General features: G+C 35.5%; 1 protein-coding gene across 9 annotated transcripts in view; it reads right to left on the minus strand.

Moving 5' to 3' along the window:
• LOC118675946 (LIM domain containing preferred translocation partner in lipoma) overlaps window positions 1-19719 on the minus strand; it is a 665496-nt gene that overhangs the window by 123937 nt on the left and 521840 nt on the right. The window lies entirely within an intron of this gene.

Raw genomic sequence — 19719 nt, forward strand, 5'->3', positions numbered from 1 at the left:
CAAGTGCCTAGTAGCTAGTGAGATAAGTTAAAGACTCTCCCTTCCTAAGGCTTTATAGGAGCTCCCAGAAACCGTGTATATTCACAGAAACTGCACCAAAACAGATAAGCTCAGTAATGGGTTCTTGCATCAGCTCCTGCTACGTGCTTATTTGTAGTCCTGTCTTGAGCAAGAGATAGCACACAGGGGGAATGCAAAGTTGAAGGTCTTTAACAAAAATTTGGACTGTAAACACAGCTTGGCATTATCGGCATTCTGTTAAGTTCAAAGATGAGATAGTTACAACAAATACAGCTTGCTTTATTTCTGAAACAAAACTGTGCACATATTTGTGGCCATACTACTAATTAACCTGTAGATTGTTCCTTTCATCTATCCAGTGTTTTTCTCCTCCCTGTTCCAACATGTTGGGGTTATTTTTTCCCATCTGGAACATAATCAAACTGTTCTCTTCTAGGCACTAGAGAGGAGAATTGTACAAATGATGAAGAGACTGGAGAGACTGACTTGTACAAAAAGATTAAAGGAGCTACATGTGCACATAAAATGAGGCTGAAGGATGACTAAGGAGTGCCATGAAGAAGGGCTAAAAATATTTGAAAAGCGTAAATACCGAGGAATAATTTAGCTTGGGGCAGGTTATATTCAAGGAAAGGAAAGATCACTATTAAAGAAAAATTTTTAAATGTGTAAGATGTTATTCATGGGATATGAGAAAACTGCAGCAGAAGGGTAGTTGAAAAAGCAATGGAATAAGAGTCAGCAGACATGAATTCAGGGGTTGGTTTTACCAGAGATAGCTGTGTGGCTAGAGGAAGGTCATTCAACCAACACGGGCCTCATAGCACTCTTGCAAATTAGAGTGTGAACCAGGATTAGGGATTTGTAAAGTGTCCAAACAAACTGTAAGAGTTCTGAGGATTCAGCTATATTGGATTTTTAAAACAAGTGGAGGGGAGTGCCGATTGATGAGAACCCCTTTATCCGTTTCATTTCTATACCATTAATTTCTTCAGAATAATCTTTCCAGAAAATGATTGACTTAAAAAAGTTAACACAAGAAATATACCAACTTCAAAAGTTTGAAAAAGGTATTGGAGATTGATTTTAGAGCCATTCCTGTTCAACAGACTCCTGACAAGGCAGAGAACTTATTAAAGTTATGCTTTTACAGAATGTTTACTAAGTTCCTCCAAGGGGCAATGTAGCAGTAAGAGAGATATGGAGCTCAAATACAACTTTTAATACAGAATTGCCAAAAATTCATTAATGAATAGAGGAATCCTTCCTCTAGTTCCTTTAAGACTGAAAGTAATTAATCCCCTTTAACATTTACTGAGAGTATCCAACAACCAATTGTTAAGACTCATGATAAATAATGTAGAAGATAAATATTTAAATTAAACAGATATTGAGTGCTTACTGTATGTGAGACACTGTCTGCCAAACTAGGAATCCTCAGTTTACTTCTTAGTGACCCTCAGTGGCGTGTCTTTGTGCACAACCAGCTAACACTGCTATGGGCACAGCCTGACTCCTGCTCCAACCTGCTACCAAAGTAAGCTGTATTGGATCCCAAACCTACTCAGACCATTTGAACTTGTCATTGTAATTATGTAAATTTAAAGAGTAAAAATGTTTTGATAAAATGCTTTGGAAAAGATCCATACATACACCTCACGTAGGAAAAAAGGATACATTGTTCAATTAGGTATAGATAAGCAATTTTAAAATGTTAGGAATATAATTTTAAAAATTGCAAAGCAATCAGCATTCACATTATTCTACAGGTGTCTTTAAGTTCTCACTCTCTAAAAAAACCCCAACTGGAAATTGTAGAGTTACCTTTATAATATTATGCTTTGTAACTCAAGTCAGGCACAAGGACAATAACACTCACTCAAATTTGCCTTGGCCATTTTTTTAAAGTGATAAAATATACATTTTGGTGTTTATTTATAAAAATAAACTTTATTAAGGTATAACTTATGTATAATAAATTCACCCATTTTAACTGTGAATTTTGATAAACTTTAAGAAATTCATATACCCTTGTAACTATCACCATGTTCAAGTTCTACAAGTTTCTTTACCATTCCCCTCAAAAGATTTCCCTTAAACCCCAGAGTCATATCTTTCGCCTAGCCTCAGAAAACCATTGTTTTCTATAGCTATAGATTAAATTTGCCTTTTCTGAGAGTTTATAAAATGCAATTATATAGTACATAGTCTTTTTTGGGTTGGGAGATGGGTCTGGCTCCTCTTACTTAGCACAATGTTTGTGAAGTTTTCCAATGTTGCTGTCCTTGTCAGTAGTTCATTTCCTTATTACTGATGGGTAGTATTCCATTGTAAAAAATAATTTTCCTTTCACTTGTTGATGGACATTTGAGTTGTTTCCAGCTTTGGGCTATTGCAAATAAAGCAGCTATGAACTTTTGGGTAAAGGTCTTAGTGTGGAAAATTTTTCATGTCTCTTGGGTCAATATATGAGAGTAAAAATGCTAAGTCATATGATAAATATATGTCTAACTTTTTAAGACACTATCAATCCATTTTCCAAAGTGGTTGTAGCATTTGACATCCTTACCAGCAGTGCATAACAATTCCACTTGAACCTTCCTCTAGTTAACAATTAGTAATGTCACTCTTTTAAATCTTAGCCATTCTAATCAATGTGCAGAGATGCCTCATGGAGTTTTAATTTGTATTTTTCTGAAGACTAAAGATTTAGAGCATTTTTCATTTGCTTACTGGTACTTGTGCATTTTATTTAGTGAAATGTCCCTTAAAATACTTTGCCTGTTTTTAAATTGAATGGTGTACCCTTTTTTTGTGTTCCAAAAGGTCTCTTTATATTCTGAACACAAGTGCATTGTCATATTCACATATATTGCACTTATTTTCTCCCAGTATATGTCATTTAATTTTTTAAATGGTGTCTTTTAAAAAGCAGAAATTTTAAATTTTTTATATGATCCAATTTGTCTTTTTGGGGGGACTATTTTTTTTTTTTTAAATCTTCTTTAGAAAACATTTGCTTCTCCCAATGTCATAAAGATTTTACAGTATAAGTTTTCTAGGTTAGCTTTAACATTTAGACCTATGATCCAAAATATGTACAAGACCTTTATAGTGATAAATGAAAAGCATTGTTGAGATAAATTAAATAAAAATCTAAATAAAGGGCTAGACATACTATGTTCAGGTATTGGAACTCAGTATTGTTAAGTTGTCATTTCTCCCAATCTGATGTATTAAATGTTTTATTGGTATAAATTGCCAAACTGATTGTAAGATTTATATAGGAACTAGAGGCCCGATGCATGAAATTCATGCAAGGGGCTCAGCCCTTGCAGCCCCGGCCAGCCCTTGCAGCCCTGGCTTCGTCCAAAAGGTCATCTGGATGGTTGTCTGGAATATCATCCAGATGGTTGTTCAGCTGTTTGGTTTAATTAGCATATTAGCTCTTTATTATATAGGATGCAAAACATTAAGTTGAAGCACTTATACTACCTGATACCATGATTTGCTCTACCTGATATCATGATTCCCGAAAGTTCATTATGATTAGCTCTTTGGGCCCAAATGCATTAAAGAAGATTCTATTGTAATTTTTCCTTAAAATTTTGACATATAATGTAAAGGTTTTAGTTCAAATAACATGTTCAGGAAAACACTGTACTTCTTTTACTTATTTCCTCTATTACGACATTAAAAAATAGCATATTTTTTTTCATGGTGCATATCAGTGAAACATACTGATGCCTTTTTATTTATTTTCTTCCTCCAGAAGGGCATTTGTACATATCTTTTCAAATAAATAGATGTTTTGTCTCATATTGTTTATTTTCTAAAAACAGTAATTGTGCCTGGTCATGGAAACTAGGAAGAGGTAGAGAGAGGATATGTAGAGAGGTTTTATATTTTATCTAGAGATCAGAATTAGTTCCTGGTTTTTGATGTTAAACAAACAAGAAAACCCACACACACTTTTTTTCCCTGGCAGGGGAAGATGATAATCATTTTGCAACTCACAAGAATCAAATTTAAAAGTGTTTCATTATGATGAAGTCATCTCTCATGGATCACTACAGAAATATATAAATTTTACAACCTGCTGAGTACATCAAATAAGTGTAACTGTACAATCACAATCTGAAAAGAAAAGACTTCTAAATGGTTCTTGCCCTGCTAATTCAGGTTTCTTTTTCATTTCTTACCATTTATCATGCCTGAAATATTAAAGTTATGAGATCCTAAGGTATAAAGCACTCCTTATAAAGGCAAGTTCTTCACTAGTAAGTGAAAGTAATTTTTCGAACAGTGGAATAAAATATTCATAATGGATTAATGTGAAAGAGTAGAGACACAATGAAATGTAATTTATCTTTATTAAAATTAATGTCAGACATTGGGCTTCAATAGATTTCCTCTAATAGAAAACATGAATGTAGCAAAGCAGAAAACATTGCTTTTTTCTTGCATACCTAAAATGCAAAACATAGTCTGAAGTCCACAGGTGGACCCATTTACTCATTGTTATTATTATGAGCAAATTAAAGTACAGAGCCCATTGGACAACATAGTTCCTTTGCAAAAGCAACATGTAGTGAACTATGGCAACAGAGTAATTGGCTTGATGATGTCTCTGTTAATGTTCACATTAGTTCTCATATACACAACCTGAAGAAAATTGCCTCACAGTCTATTAGCATCTGGGGATACATTTTGACCCTGGCTGGGCATGGATACCAATGCTGATGTCTGTGGACATTCTGCTTGAGAAGCTAAAGGCACATTTTTAAATAATTCTTTAGTATTAACAAACTAAAGCCAATGATGGACACTGTATGATAGTCATTAATTATTTACCTTCATGAAATGCGAGATATAGAAGACCTAACAAGAAATTTTCAGATATTATTACAAAATGGCACTGTTGTATTATTATCAAGCAAGCATAAGGATTACTCCAAATTATGAGTTTTAGCAAGAGATAAAGTTAGCATGACTACAACCCAAAGGGCTATTGCAAATTCTGGTGTTTAGCAGGCTCACAGGTAACACTGTTACATCCATTCAGAACTGATTTATCAAGGGTATTTTGTGACCCCAAGGCAACTAAATCTCATATTTAGTTAGGAGGTAGCTCATTCTCCTGGATGGGAACCAATTTTCAAGAACTTCTAAATTTATTTTGACAATCCTCCTTCCAAACTTTCCCCAGAATTTCATCTCCTAAGGAATTATGCATTGACATACCATTTAAGGTTTCAAGCCCTCCTATACGTCTTCTAAGAACCAGTACAGATCCTACAGTCTTAAAGGGAATTATATGAGTTTCTTTGATGACTTGTTCCTCGAGTGCTTCAAGTTTTCCAATCTCTTTGTCTTTGCTTAAGTTACTTCTACCTTCTTGATGCCCTGCATCCCATTTACACCAATCACAATCATATATTACTGTCCAATGCCTATCTCAAATGCTGCCTTTTCCAAGAAGCTAGATAAGAAATAAGTGGTTTTCTTCTTTCATTCCTTCTTCCTTTTCCCTCTCTCCCTCCCTCAGTCTATCCTCCTTCCTAATTCTCTCTTACTAATGAATAAAACAATGTTTCCTCTTCTGTGAATTCTTGGTCCATTTTTCTAGTGGTTTGTTCATGAAGCTTTTTTTGTACCACCAAATCATAGAAAATGCCCCCATTTTTCATATTAATGTAGAGATATTTTACTCTTTTTTAGGCAAACACATTAATTCATTCTGTGTTACAGGCATTTATCTATTGGCCTCATCTCCTCTGCAAAATCTTGAGAAACTTTTATTGAAAAACTATGCTTACTTATTTATGTATTCCCTGTGAATCCCAACCAATGCCTGATATCAGAAGAACTTCACATACATATATGCAATGGCAAGCCATCATTTTTTAAAATAATTTAAAAAAACTTTACTTAGGACAGCAAGTCTTTGCAAGAAATGAGTTTGATATGTATGCCAGCTAATATTCTCATAGTAAGAGTCAAAAGGTACATCTTTACTTTGTCTATAGGAATTATGTCTTGCTGCTGTCAAATGAAGGAATAAAATTAATTCAACTTTCATAACAGAAGTTAAGTATATGTAGAATCAGAGATCCAACTAAACATTCAAAGTTGGATTAGGGAACACTGGAAAGTTTGGTGTAGCAACTAAGAAACTACCTTTGTAATTAACAGCAGCCCACAATCTATCAAGCTCCTATGTTTGAGAATGAGGATCCATTACACCTATATAAGTATTAACACAGTAAAATAAAGAGCTTTACACTCACCACTAGGGAAGAATAACATTCCCCACATATTCTAAGGCACATTTCTATATTAAAAAGAACAACTTAGAAGTGTAGTTTCTGAAGTCATTCTTTGACTTGTACTTGGTCAAGTCACCTAACCTATCTGGGCAGAAGTCTTCTCACTGTGCAACATGGATATAATTAACCTACTTAGAGTTGCTGTAGGATTGCATATATTAATGCATAAAAATAATGTTGAATAGTACCTAGCACAGCTACAAATGCCATTTTACGGTAATTGTTCTAATTTTTTTTACACAACCAACATAGAAATCTAATATTATTTTGCTTGTGCTTTATTCCGTGATCATAACTCCCCTTCACAACCCGGAGATAAACGTTAACCTAAATCACTGCTTAGCTTTACATATTTTGAACCTCAGAGAATTAATGTCATATTAATTTTTACTTAATGTCATGTTTGCAAAATTTCTTCAGGATGATTTTATCAATGGCAATAGTATATATCACAAAAAAATGTGATTATTGCTTTTGTCAAAGATATACAGATTCATCATAGATCATTTGGAAATAACACTGCTGAGAACTTGTTTCCTATAAATTTTATTTTCTTATAACAACAGATCAAGATAGTTGACTAAGAACATCACTGCATTCTAAGACTCTATTGAAATAAAAGCATACAGTTACCAAACACAATAACAGCAAAAAGAAAGTGAAGGAAAGAGAAAGAGAATGTATGTGGGGGAGGGAGGTCACAACAGACAAAATATTTCAGTTTATGTCTGTACTGAATAAAAGCAAAGGAGAAGAGTTTAAATTAGTGGAACAGGCCACCTCTTACAATAAGGTAGGTTGGAGCTGAGAATGTGGTAAAAAGAAGGCTGATCTGTGGACCATTTAAATAACACAGATTTTTCTCAAGGAATTCCTAGACATGCTGACTTCAATTTCATTCTAAATCACAGGGTTGGAAAAGGCGGGCAAAGCCTTCATCTGCCCCATACCTAGAAGGCACTGCAATATTTCCGAAGGCTACAAATCATTTCAAAAGTCCACGATGAGGATCTGCAGCAATAAACCAGAGCCCAAATCAACCAAAATCACTCTGAGCCCAGCGGTGTCTGGGTGTAGGACTGCCTAAGACCAAAAACACTGCTGAATATTTGCTTCCCCCATGTCACAGCTGAGACTAAGTGGGAAGAGGGAAAATGGCAGCAGTAATTTCTCACTTCTCTTTCAGAAAAATAAAAACAGGTGATCAGTGAGGAGGAGTTCTGAAATTCATCTGCAAGAAATTTAATCTGGGCTGCTTACCTGCCTGCCAGGGTTGGCAGAACCAAGAGTATATTAGGAAGAACTCTTTTGCAAAACATTGACTCATAAAATTGTTGAGGCCAAAGAGACAATTTTAACAAATCTTTCTGGGTTCTAGAATCCAGGTCCTTGACCTTCAATCCAGGTATCTATTTACTCACAACTATCCCTACTTGTTCTTTTGAACATTCTGATTTTGCTAGTTAATTCTATTTCATTTTTTTAAAAAGTATTTCATGGTTATAAAAATAGTACATGTTCATTGTGGATAACTTAAAAATTAACGAAAATTATGGAGAGCCCTGGCCAGTTTGGCTCAATGGATGAACTTTGGCCCCTGGACTGAAGGGTCCCAGGTTTGACACCAGTCAAGGGCACATGCCTGGGGTAGTGGGCTTGATCCCCAGTAGGGGGAGTGCGGGAGGTAGATGATCAATGATTTTCTCTGATCATCATTGATGTTTCTAACTCTCTCTCCCTCTCCATTCCTCTCTGAACTCAATAAAAATATTTTTTTTAAAAAATATGGAGAAATAATGATCATTGAGGAAATCTATATTTTAATTGGATTACTTAAAAACTTTCTATACATATTTTTTACATACCTTTGATCACCCTGAATGCACAAGTTTAACCTATTTTCCCCCAAAAGAGGATTTCTATAAATATATGATGTCCCAAAAAATGTTAGCACTTTAACAACTAATAGCTCAATTTGAAAAATGAAATGTATTTTAATAAACACTGCTTTTATAATTATTCAAAGTATGTGTATACATTTTTTGGGATGTGCTATATATTAAATTCTTCATATTTTATAGTATTTTAATAATATCTCATCACTTGAGATATTAAAACAAGTATTTCTTTATTGTCACTTAGACTATGCATTTGTCATATACATTGTTCCTCAGTAAACATTATTGCAAGTAGATGTTCAAGTTTCTATTTCATTAGGACATGTCTCTTTATATATACATTCATCTGTCTGTTTTTCTGTCTATCTACATTGCAAAACATGAAGCATTTAATGTTCTGACACAATATTGCCAAATAATTTTCCAGAAGGGTGAGGCCAATTTATACTCCCAACAGCTGCAAATAAGAGTAGTTTCTTTACTAATTTCATAGATGAAAAATTTGACTTTGGCTGTTTTAATTTTCATTTCCTACTAAGAATAAAATTTAATTATCCATTTGTATTTACTTGTTTACAAATTATTTACATTGTTTGTTTTTTCTTATTGGGATTTCAACAATTGCATAAAAATTTTTCATGTCATATTGACAATATTTATTGCAATTATTTATCATATTTACTGAAAATAAAATCCCCATTTCTTTCTTAATTTTATCTTTAACACTATTTACATATGAACATATAAAATTTTGTTTACATATTTACATATAAAATTTTTGTTGTCAAATCTATTGATAATTTATTTTCTGATTTTTTTCCTTATTGCTTTATAAGCACAAAGAAAATCCTTCCCCAATACTAGATCAGATCAATATTTATATTTTACTCCAGGCTTATTTTTAATTAGTTAATTTTTAAAGATTAAATTATTTAATCCATCTGTATTGGAAATAGTGTGAATTAAGGAACTTAATATTAAGTTTAATATTATTTTAATATTAAACTTAATATTATTTTAAATTAGCATATAATTTTAGGAGAGGTTTGTGGCTGGTCCTGTCTACCTCTTTTAATCAGGGAGGTAATTCCTATTCTGCTCATCCAAACCAACCATGCAGGGGTGCCCTAAATCATAATCCCCCTAACCCTGCTAAGATAGTTCAATGAATCTCATGTCTACCTTTGCTATCTGGCCATTTGACACCTGTATAGACACACAATGATTTTCCAACTGTTGGTATGTAACCGCATCCTTATATCTGACATAACATTCTGAAAATATTTTGGGCCATTTGTCTTTCTCCATGACTTTAAAATAGATTAGTCCAATACATACAATAGAAATTGTATCACAATAAAGGTGATTTAACTTGGTTAACTCATTCAAGCATTTTGTCTTGTACCTATACTACATTTATTGTTATGTTTTGGGCCATGTAATTGCCTGAAACAAACATAGAATAACTTCTGAAGAATCAGATTAGAAAAGTCAAGATCACTGGGTCAGGGAATGATGATATGGCTTAACGATGAGAATCAGACTCAACAGTATATTTAAATTTCTAAGTATAAATCAGTTGATATATGTTTTAAAAAATAATTCTGCTGATAATCAAAGAATTTAACTATATACGCATATAATTTTCAGGGATGGAATCACTGAAATGCTAGGTCCACATGTAGAGGATAGCATTCTTGAATTCAGGGCACAGGATGACACTGAGCGGCTCCAATTTCAAGAAGGGCTAAATACCTTCAGGCTCTTGACCATATGCTCCCCAAACCTATCAATGTTCCTCCTGGACTCTTTTCAAACTCAGCAAATGCATCCTTTCCACTGAAGTCACTGGGATGGATAACAATCTTCACAGGTCATCTAATCCATGCACCTGCCTTTAGGCAGGGCTGGTCATAAAACCACCCCAGACAGATGCTTCTTTGCTGTTCTCAAAATTCCCCAGGGAAGGTGGTTCCACTGGCTATCACAATAATACATTCCCATGTTGCCCAGTCACCCCTAGGACACCGAATTCTAAGCATTTAGTTAATAGCAGGTGGCAATGAGACAACTCTTTGTCTCTCTCTGAGGAACTGGAAGTTGGCCAAATTAGCCATGGGGCAATTGCCAAAGGGACCCCAAAGCTGCTCTGAGCTTTACAAATATCAATTTAAGTGGGGGTATTTAGTGTTCCCAGCTGTAAAAATACCAAATTCAGTAATAAGCAGGGCAAGTTTTATAATGCTCAGTCAGGAATTTATATGTTAGTAATTAAGTTTAAGGCTTGATTTATTTCTACTTAAAGAATTAGAAAAATTTAAAAAAAAGCACGTTGGAAATAAATTTCTAAATAATTCTTAGATGGAAAAACAACCGAATAAAAATATTCATAATAAATTTAAAAATATATTTCAAAACCTATGGGATACAGATGAAGTCAGAGAAACCTTTATAAATGTGCATGTTTTCATTATTAAAATCAAGAATAAATAAACTAACATACAGATTAAGCTACTATAAAAATGAACAATTAAATAACCTAAAATAAAGTAGAAAGTAGAAATTAATAAAAGCTAAACACTAACAGTAATAAGTTAGAAAACAATCAAATTACACACACACATAAATACCCAAGAAAACTCTTAGGAAAGTTTAGCTAAGGCCGTGGTCGGCAAACTGCGGCTCGCGAGCCACATGCAGCTCTTTGGCCCCTTGAGTGTGGCTCTTCCACAAAATACCACAAAATACCACGTGCGGGCGTGCATGTACAGTGCGATTGAAACTTCGTGGCCCGTGCACAGAAGTTGGTATTTTGTGGAAGCTGCAGTTTGCCAACACTGAGCTAAGGGAAAAACAGGAAGAGTAGACAAAATAAAGAGAAAGATATAAATGTAGACAAAGATATTTTTAAAATTATAAGTGAATAATGTGCCTATGACAACATGCTAACATAATTAAAAATCTTGATGAAATGAATGATTTTCTAGCAAAATATAAACTACCCAATGGATTCATTCCACCAGAAGATAGATGGATAGATAAACAATAGACAAACAAACAAACAAATAAATAAATAAATTTCAGTGACCCAATAATCACAAAGAAATTTTAAAGTGTGCTAAAGATTTATTACTAAAAAAGATGTGGATTTTGTTGTTGTAGTTGTTAATCAAAGATATTTTTCCCAGATTTTTAGAGAGAGGGAGGGATAGAGGGAGGGAGGGAGGGAGGGAGGGAGAGAGAGAGAGAGAGAGAGATTGTCTTGAGAGAGACACATTAATTGATTGGTTGCCTCTGAATTTGCCCAGGCCTGGGCCTTGGATAGACCTGCAACCAAGTTATATACCCTTGACTAGAAATGGAAACCGTGACCCTTAGGTCCATAGGCTGATGCTATAACCACTGAGAAAAACTGCCCAAGGCTTCACTTTTATTTTATGATGAAGAAATATGAATCAGATACCTTATAAATGTTTACCCCTTCTTTTTTCAGTAGGATACTCTTCTATGATCTATATTGATTAGTCTAATGGTCATCATCAGCATTAATATTGCAAGCTGCAGTCTACAGTGGTTCCTAGAAGAAGGGGCTTTTGAAATATAAATGCAAGTGTATCCTTAGAACTATTACAGCACATTGCCTCCTAGCCAGATCTTAGAATAACTTTATTCATTTCTGAATTGTATCACATCTGATTCCCACTGTTTGAAATTAATGTTTCCACTTGGGAGCCTGTTTATTTTCCAATTCTGAAAAATCTATGCTTTGATGAACACATCCTTCACCATAGTATCAGTCACAAGATTCCTCAATTCCCTTTAGTGCCCTCCATGGAGTTTTCTACCAAAACAAATTCTGAAACTCCTGTATTAATTATTTTCAGAAAACAAACTTTCATGAGACTGACTGGAATGGGGTTACAAATATAAAACCTTTCCTCCTGACCACTTCTCTTTACCCATATACTCTTTAACACATATGGTTCCCCTAATCTTTCTTCCCTCTCTCTTCTTCTTTCTTCTAGCACTTTTCTGTAAATAAAAAAGAAGGAAACGAGAGGAGATAGTAGGGAGAATGGAAGGAAACAATGAAGGAAGGGAGGGAGGGAGGAGGGAAGGGAAGAAGGAAGGGAGTAAAGAAGGAAGCACTAAGTCAAGGACTGGGCAAGGATGACCAATGTAGATGGAAACCAGGCTGGGTCTCTAATAACCTATAAACTGAACTGTTCCATATAAAAAGGATTAAGCTTATTTGGGAATCAGCAAATTTGTCAGAATGACCTCTCCCACAGTGGAACTATCAGCACCATAAAAGTTTTAGGCAAATCTCAAGTTTTCCTTTCTCCAATTTTATAATCAAAAGAAATAGCTGATTCTAACAATCAGGCTGTGGGAGGCACCTCCATCAATGTCACAAGGATCAGCATCGCACTGTTACCTCTAGAAAAACTTTGGAAATTTACCAGGAGGGCATTGTGGTTGGCAGCAAAATGATTTCCAAAAGACAATCATCTCCTAATCCCTGGAACCTGTGAATAAGTATGTGACAAAAGGGACTTTTCTGATGTGTTTAAATTAAGATTGTTGAGATAGGGACATTATCTAAGATTACTCAGTTGGGTCCAATCTAATCACAGGGGTGGTTAAAATCAGAGAACCTTTCCTAGCTATGGTCAGGGGGAGACTTGACTATGGAGAAATGGCCAGTGATGATGTGTTGCAGTTTTGAAGATGAAAGAAGGAAGCCAACACATAAAAAATGGGGCAGTCTCTAGAAGTTGGAAAAGGAAATAAAATGGATTATTTCTTGGAACATTCAGAAAGTAATGCAGCCCTGTCAACACCTTGATTTTTAGTCCATAGAGACCCATGCTGAAATTCTGACCTACAACACTAAAAAAAATTATAAATTTGTGTTGTTCTCAGTGACTAAGTTTTTAGTAATTTATTACAGCTGCAATAGAAAACTAATACAGGCATCATAAAGTAATATTGACACAATAATTTATAGTTCATAAAATACTCTCATATAATATCAAACTAGTTTGAGAATGAAGAAGGGAGGAGAATCCATAAAGTATTCTCATTTTTGCCCACCCATGCCCTACATTCTTATCCTTTTGAAAAATGATTTGAAGTATGGTTATAGATGTTACGTCCAGTCATACTTCCTTTCCAAATTTCTCAAATTTACTCTTCTTATTGCTCCTATCTAATGAGTACCAAGATGTCTGTTACCTTGGGGAATTCACTCAGGTCATAACTACCATACACTTTGCAAATAAATGATGCAAAAATGAAATAAGGTTTCCTGCGATAATGGAAAGAACTAGATTTCAGCCTGAGTACTGCACTTTGGTAGTTATGATTTACACTCCTATTTCTCCATGGACATCATTTCCTTCATCAAAAAATGACAGAATTAACCTCAGCAATCCTGAGAAAGAACAAAGTTGCAGGGATATCAAGCTATATTACAAAGCCACTGTTCTCAAAACTGCCTGGTATTGGCACAAGAACAGACGTATAGATCAATGGAACAGAACAGAGAACCCAGAAATCAACCCAAGCCATTCTGCTCAATTAATATTTGACAAAGAAGGTAAGAGCATACAATGGAGTCAAGACAGTCTCTTCAGTAAATGGTATTGGGAAAATTGGACAGATAATGTAAAAAAAAAAAAAGAAACTAGACCACCAACTTACACCATTCACAAAAATAAACTCAAAATAGATAAAAGCTGAATTATTATCCTGATTCATCTGTAACATAAGATGGGAAACCATAAAAATATTAGAAGAATCCATAGGTAGCAAAATATCAGACATATGTCATAGCAATATTTTTACCAAAACAGCTCCTAGGGCAATGAAAACTTAAGGAGAAAATAAACAAATGGGACTACAGTAAAAAAAAAATCAACAAAACAACAAGAAAGACCACTGCATGGGAGAACATATTTGCCAATATTATCACCGATAAGGGTTTAATCTCCAAAATTTATAGGGAGCTCAAACAACTTAACAAAAATAAGATAAACAATCCAATCAAAAAACGGGCAAAGGACCTAAGTAAACACTTTTCGAAAGAGGACATATAGAAGGCCAAGAGACATATGAAAACATGCTCAAAGTCACTAATCATCCAAGAGATGCAAATCAAAATGACAATAAGGTGCCATCTCACACCTGTAAGAATGGCTATCATCACCAAACAACAAATGGCAAGTGCTGGTGAGGTTGTGGGGAAAAAGGACCCTCATGCACTGCTGGTGGGAATGCAGACTGGTGTAGCCACTATGAAAAACAGCATGGAGTTTCCTCAAAATATTAAAAATGGAACTCCTATTTGACCCAGTAATCCCACTTGTAGGAATATAACCCAAGAACCCAGAAACACTAATCAGAAAGGATATATGCACCACTGTGTTCATAGCAGCACAATTTACAATAACTAAGATTTGGAAACAGCCTAAGTGCCCATCAGTAGATGAGTGGATTAGAAAACTGTTGGTACATCTACACAATGGAATACTACACTGCTGTAAAAAAGAGGGAACTCTTACCATTTGCAACATCATGGATGGAACTGGAGAGCATTTTGCTAAGCAAAATAAGCCAGTTCGAGAAAGATCAGTGTCACATGATCTCACTCATTTGTGGAATATAATGAACAAAATAAACTGATAGGTCCAGAGACATAGAAGCATCAAACAGACCATCCAACTTCAGGGGGAATGCAGGATGGAGGAATGTGAGGGGGGCGGGGAGTGATAGATTAACCAAAGGATTTGTATGCATGCATACAAGCATACTCATGGACATAATAATAGGGTTGGTGGTGAGGGCATGTGCTGGGGGGTTGGAAGGAGCCCAGAGAGGTCAATGGGGGAAAAAGGATTCATATGTAATACTTTAAATAATATATATATTTTTAAAAATGACAGAATTAGGAGATGTTTTCAAGGTAATTTCCTCTCTAAACACACATAAATTCTTTTTTTTTAATTTTATTTTTCTATTTAAAGTATTACAAATTGTAGTACATATGTCTCTTTTTTCCCCCCATTGACCTTCCCCCAGCCTCCCCTATTCTCCCTGACACATGCCCTTATCCCCCCCCTCCTCCCCCCAGTGTCTTGTGTCCATTGGTTATGCTTATATGCATGCATACAAGTCCTTTGATCGATCTCTTACCCCCCTCTCCCAATACTCCCCAGCCTTTCTGCTGTAATTTGACAGTCTGTTCAGTGTTTCTATTATCCATAAATGTGTGAGATCATGTGGTATTTTTCTTTCATTGCCTGGCTTATTTCACTTAGCATAATGCTCTCCAGTTCCATCCATGCTGCTGCAAATGGTAAGATTCCCTTCTTTTTTATAGCAGCATAGTATTCCATTCTATAGATGTACCATAGTTTTCTAATCCACTCATCTGCTGATGGGCATTTAGGCTGTTTCCAAATCTTAGCTATTGTAAATTGTGCTGCTATGAACATAGGGGTGCATATATCCTTTCTGATTGGTGTTTCTGTTTTTGGGGGGATATATTCCTAGAAGTGGTATTACTGGGTCAAAATTTAAAAATGGAACTGCCATTTAACACGCATAAATTTTTAAGTAAGCATGAAGAGCTTGAAAAGTTTTCTACCTGATAGTGGGACCAAGATAAACTACACACATACGTACAATGATTTTCTGAAGATCTACTTATATTTTTTTTGAAAATAAAGGCAATCTTTAAATCTATATATCTGTTTTGAAAATGTGGTGGATTATTGAAATGGATGGATTATTAACATAGCTGTATTCAGTAGCAGTAATGCTGATGTGCAAAATTAAAATACACAAAAAGCACACCAAAAATGTAATTGACTTAACTTGCATTTCTGCATACCTAAGCACTTCCTGTTTTGAACTCTGAGAAAAATGACAGCAATACTTTTTTTCTCACACCATAAGTTCCTTGAATCTGTTCTCATGAAATTTCCAGTTCCATTATCCCCTGTGAAGTGGCTTTATAAAATTATCTAGGCTGTTAGTAATGCTATATGGTAATAAAAGTGGTTATCCCCTCTACTTTTTATAAACCATTAATGTGATGCTACCTCTGTTTAACAATAGTCACCCATTCTCACTTTGCACAGAAAAAAATCCTTTCTATGATATATCACACCAGAGTTTTCATCATTGAATGTGATGTTCTCTGCCTGCCCATGCCCCACCACTTTTTCTTCAACTCAGTTTTGCTTCAGTCCCAGAGAAGTTCTTTCAACATCTTACTGTTCCAAAATTCACCGGGTTGTTTTTTTTTTTTGCCTATATTTTTCTGCACATGATATTTCTTCTATACTTGGAAAAATTACCTTCTTCTCTAATGGAAAAATTCTGTTCCTTTCTGAAGATTTTACTCAGATCTCACCCCTTAATGTGGCCACTCACCCCAGGGCCCCCAGACATTCTCTCTCATAGTCATATGTACAGAGCTACTTTATAACATTTACACATGGTAAAATGATTATTATATATTTTTCCTTTACTTAACCTCTAGTAGTCAAGAAGTTTCTTGGGAACAGAGACCTTTGAACTTAATTATTTATAGCCCCTGTCCCCCCAGAAAGGATTTATAGGAACTCTTGATTCATCCCACCTAGGTTAGTGATGGACGTAGAGTAGGCTCTCAATAAATATTTGCTTACCAACCAAAATCATGTACTGTGTCATTACTAGACATACTGACTCACTAAAGAAGAGAGATCACAGAAAACAGATTATTCACCTGCTGAGTTTCACTATTTCTGCTATTTGTTTAGTTATCAAAGAATCAGAAATTGAAAACAGACCAAAATGCTATGTTACCTACAAGTCTACTATTATGAACATGTGTATTCCATACTGATGAGCTGCTACTTAACTAGAAATAAGTGAATATATGTAGAATAGCATAATGTAATGAACGTATTCTCTCTTTACCAACTGACTTGTTATGGGATCTCAGGCAAATCAATGACTCACCTCTGACTCTTCTCCCTGCCCCCCTCCCCCCTTCTAGTCCTCTAGAACGACTGAGGAGAACACAGTGCATTCCACAAAGGCAGTTTTGAAAAATAAGAAAATTGCCTAACAGTGAAAGTCAGAAGATGCAGGTTCTGCATGCACATGTGTATAAATGAGCTGCGATCTTGGGGGAAGTTATCACCACTCTCTGGTTCTCAGTTTTTATAAAAATGATTACTAATTCTCAAACCTCCCTCCACCCCCACTCCCCCCACCCCCCTGGCCCCCAGTTAACACCTGGAGAATATGGCACATTCCATCAGCTAAATTTTCTCAGAGTGATAGCAGTTTCTCAGTGGAGGTGGGACTGGGTTGTGTTAGGATCACAGTCTATGTATAAACAAGGTAGGCACACAAGGGTATGTAGATATAGTGATAAAGCTCCCTCAGGTGTTTCTTAGGCTTCTACATAAGACATAGAAAACTCCCTCCATTGCCCCAAACCTATGATTTTATAATTCTACTCGAGGCCTGCTGAATGAAATACGTGAACAGGTAGGGTCCCTAGGCCTACCAGTGGTCGGCAAACTCATTAGTCAACAGAACCAAATATCAACAGTACAACGATTGAAATTTCTTTTGAGAGCCAAATTTTTTAAACTTAAACTATATAGATAGGTACATTGTTATTAACTTAATTAGGGTATTCCTAAGGCTTAGGAAGAGCCACACTCAAGGGGCCAAAGAGCCGAATGTGGTTCACAAGCTGCAGTTTGCCAACCACGAGCCTAGCCAGCGATCAGGGCCGATCTGCGGGGCAACTGGCGGGCGATCAGGGCCTCCCCCCCCCCACTGGCACCCGCCTTGACTGGCCTGGGACCTGCGGGCTGGGGGCAGTTCCTGCGTTGAGCGTCTGAACCCTGGTGGTCAGTGCGCATCATAGTGACCGGTTGTTCAGCTTTTCGGTCAATTTGCATATTAGGCATTTTTATATAGGATGATTCAGTATTAAGAATGGCACAGAAAGGACGATAGTGCAAAATGCAGACCATCTGCAGAATATAGTTACTAGCTGAGAAAAGTATTCTTATTAAAAACAGACATATATGCTCAGAAAACATGAACTTAGACTTAATTTAGGAGAATCTAGGCTTTGCCTTTTACTGTCTTATCTGTGTGACCATGCACAAGGTCCTGAACTGCCCCTGGATTGAATTTTCTCATCTGTAAAATCCAGATAGGAATGCCTCCCTGAAGTGGGGACGAGGTGTGATCAGCTGTGCAAAGCACTCAGCATGGTCATATTCAATACATGGCTGTCAACAGTTGTGAGGCTAAACTAGTAAAATGTACGTAAATGAAGAAGACATTCCCTGTCTTTAGAGGTTAGGGTTCCACTTCTGGTTTAGAATGTGACATCACTCAGCTCAAGATTGGGCTACCAAACACTTCTGTGAATGAAATGACTATCAACGGTATTTTAATGTGTTTTATATTTACTCAATAACCTCAAAAGATCTAGTTAACATTTTAACATCTTAATAAAAAATTCCAGAAGTTCTTATCTGTGGCCATCATCAGTGATTGGTTTCAAGTTTATGTGTAAACAGGACAAAGCCCAGGTAACTGACATTGAGATGCTTTAATACTTTAAGTACTGTAATAATGTAGTGGACATTTTCTGAAAACTAATTGTGTAACAGGCACTGTTGTATGTAATTTACATGTATTACCATTAACTTATTTAACCTCAAAAATACTAGCATAAATACTATTATAATTATCTCTATTTTCTAATGAGAAAACTGGTACAAAGAGAGGTCAAACTTGCTCAAGGCCACTGTGGCAATGTAGAAATTTAAAGGCAGGAAGTCAGGTCTCAGATCCCAAACTCTGGGCCTCTCTGGTATGGTGGATAATAATAATATCCCTGAAAGAGCTGTAAGAATACCTGAATTCTAGACCTATCTGGGTGACCTTAAATTAGTTACTCCCTTCCTAGGCTCATGGTTTCCCTGTCTAAACAGAGGGATTTGAATTAAATCTAAGGTTCCCCAGCATTAAGAATATCAGAATTATTATCCTGATTCAAATATTGACTATATCTCTCTTTTCTATGACTCTTTAACTCCAACCATCCTGTGATTTGAATGACAAAGATTAGCATCTGAAGGAGTCTCTAACCCCCCCTCCTTTTTTTATATTTACATTTTTAGCTGTTTTTTGTTTTGTTTTGTTTTTCCTGGCATGTGTTATGTTGGCAACACAATCCATTGTGTATACATCTATGTGTTTGTAAATGTTTATGTTGTTATTGCAGTGTATTTCCCTTGTTTAGAAGAAAAAAAATAATTTGTAAAACAAACACAACTAGAAAGGAAACAAAATTAGGCAGACCAGATTTCACCAATAATAGGAACCTCACGGTTGCATTTGTCACACTATTTACAGTGTTATTTCCATCCTCACCATCA

This window comes from Myotis myotis, unplaced genomic scaffold (genome assembly GCF_014108235.1).
Source record: "Myotis myotis isolate mMyoMyo1 unplaced genomic scaffold, mMyoMyo1.p scaffold_m19_p_2, whole genome shotgun sequence".
Classification (NCBI taxonomy): domain Eukaryota; kingdom Metazoa; phylum Chordata; class Mammalia; order Chiroptera; family Vespertilionidae; genus Myotis; species Myotis myotis.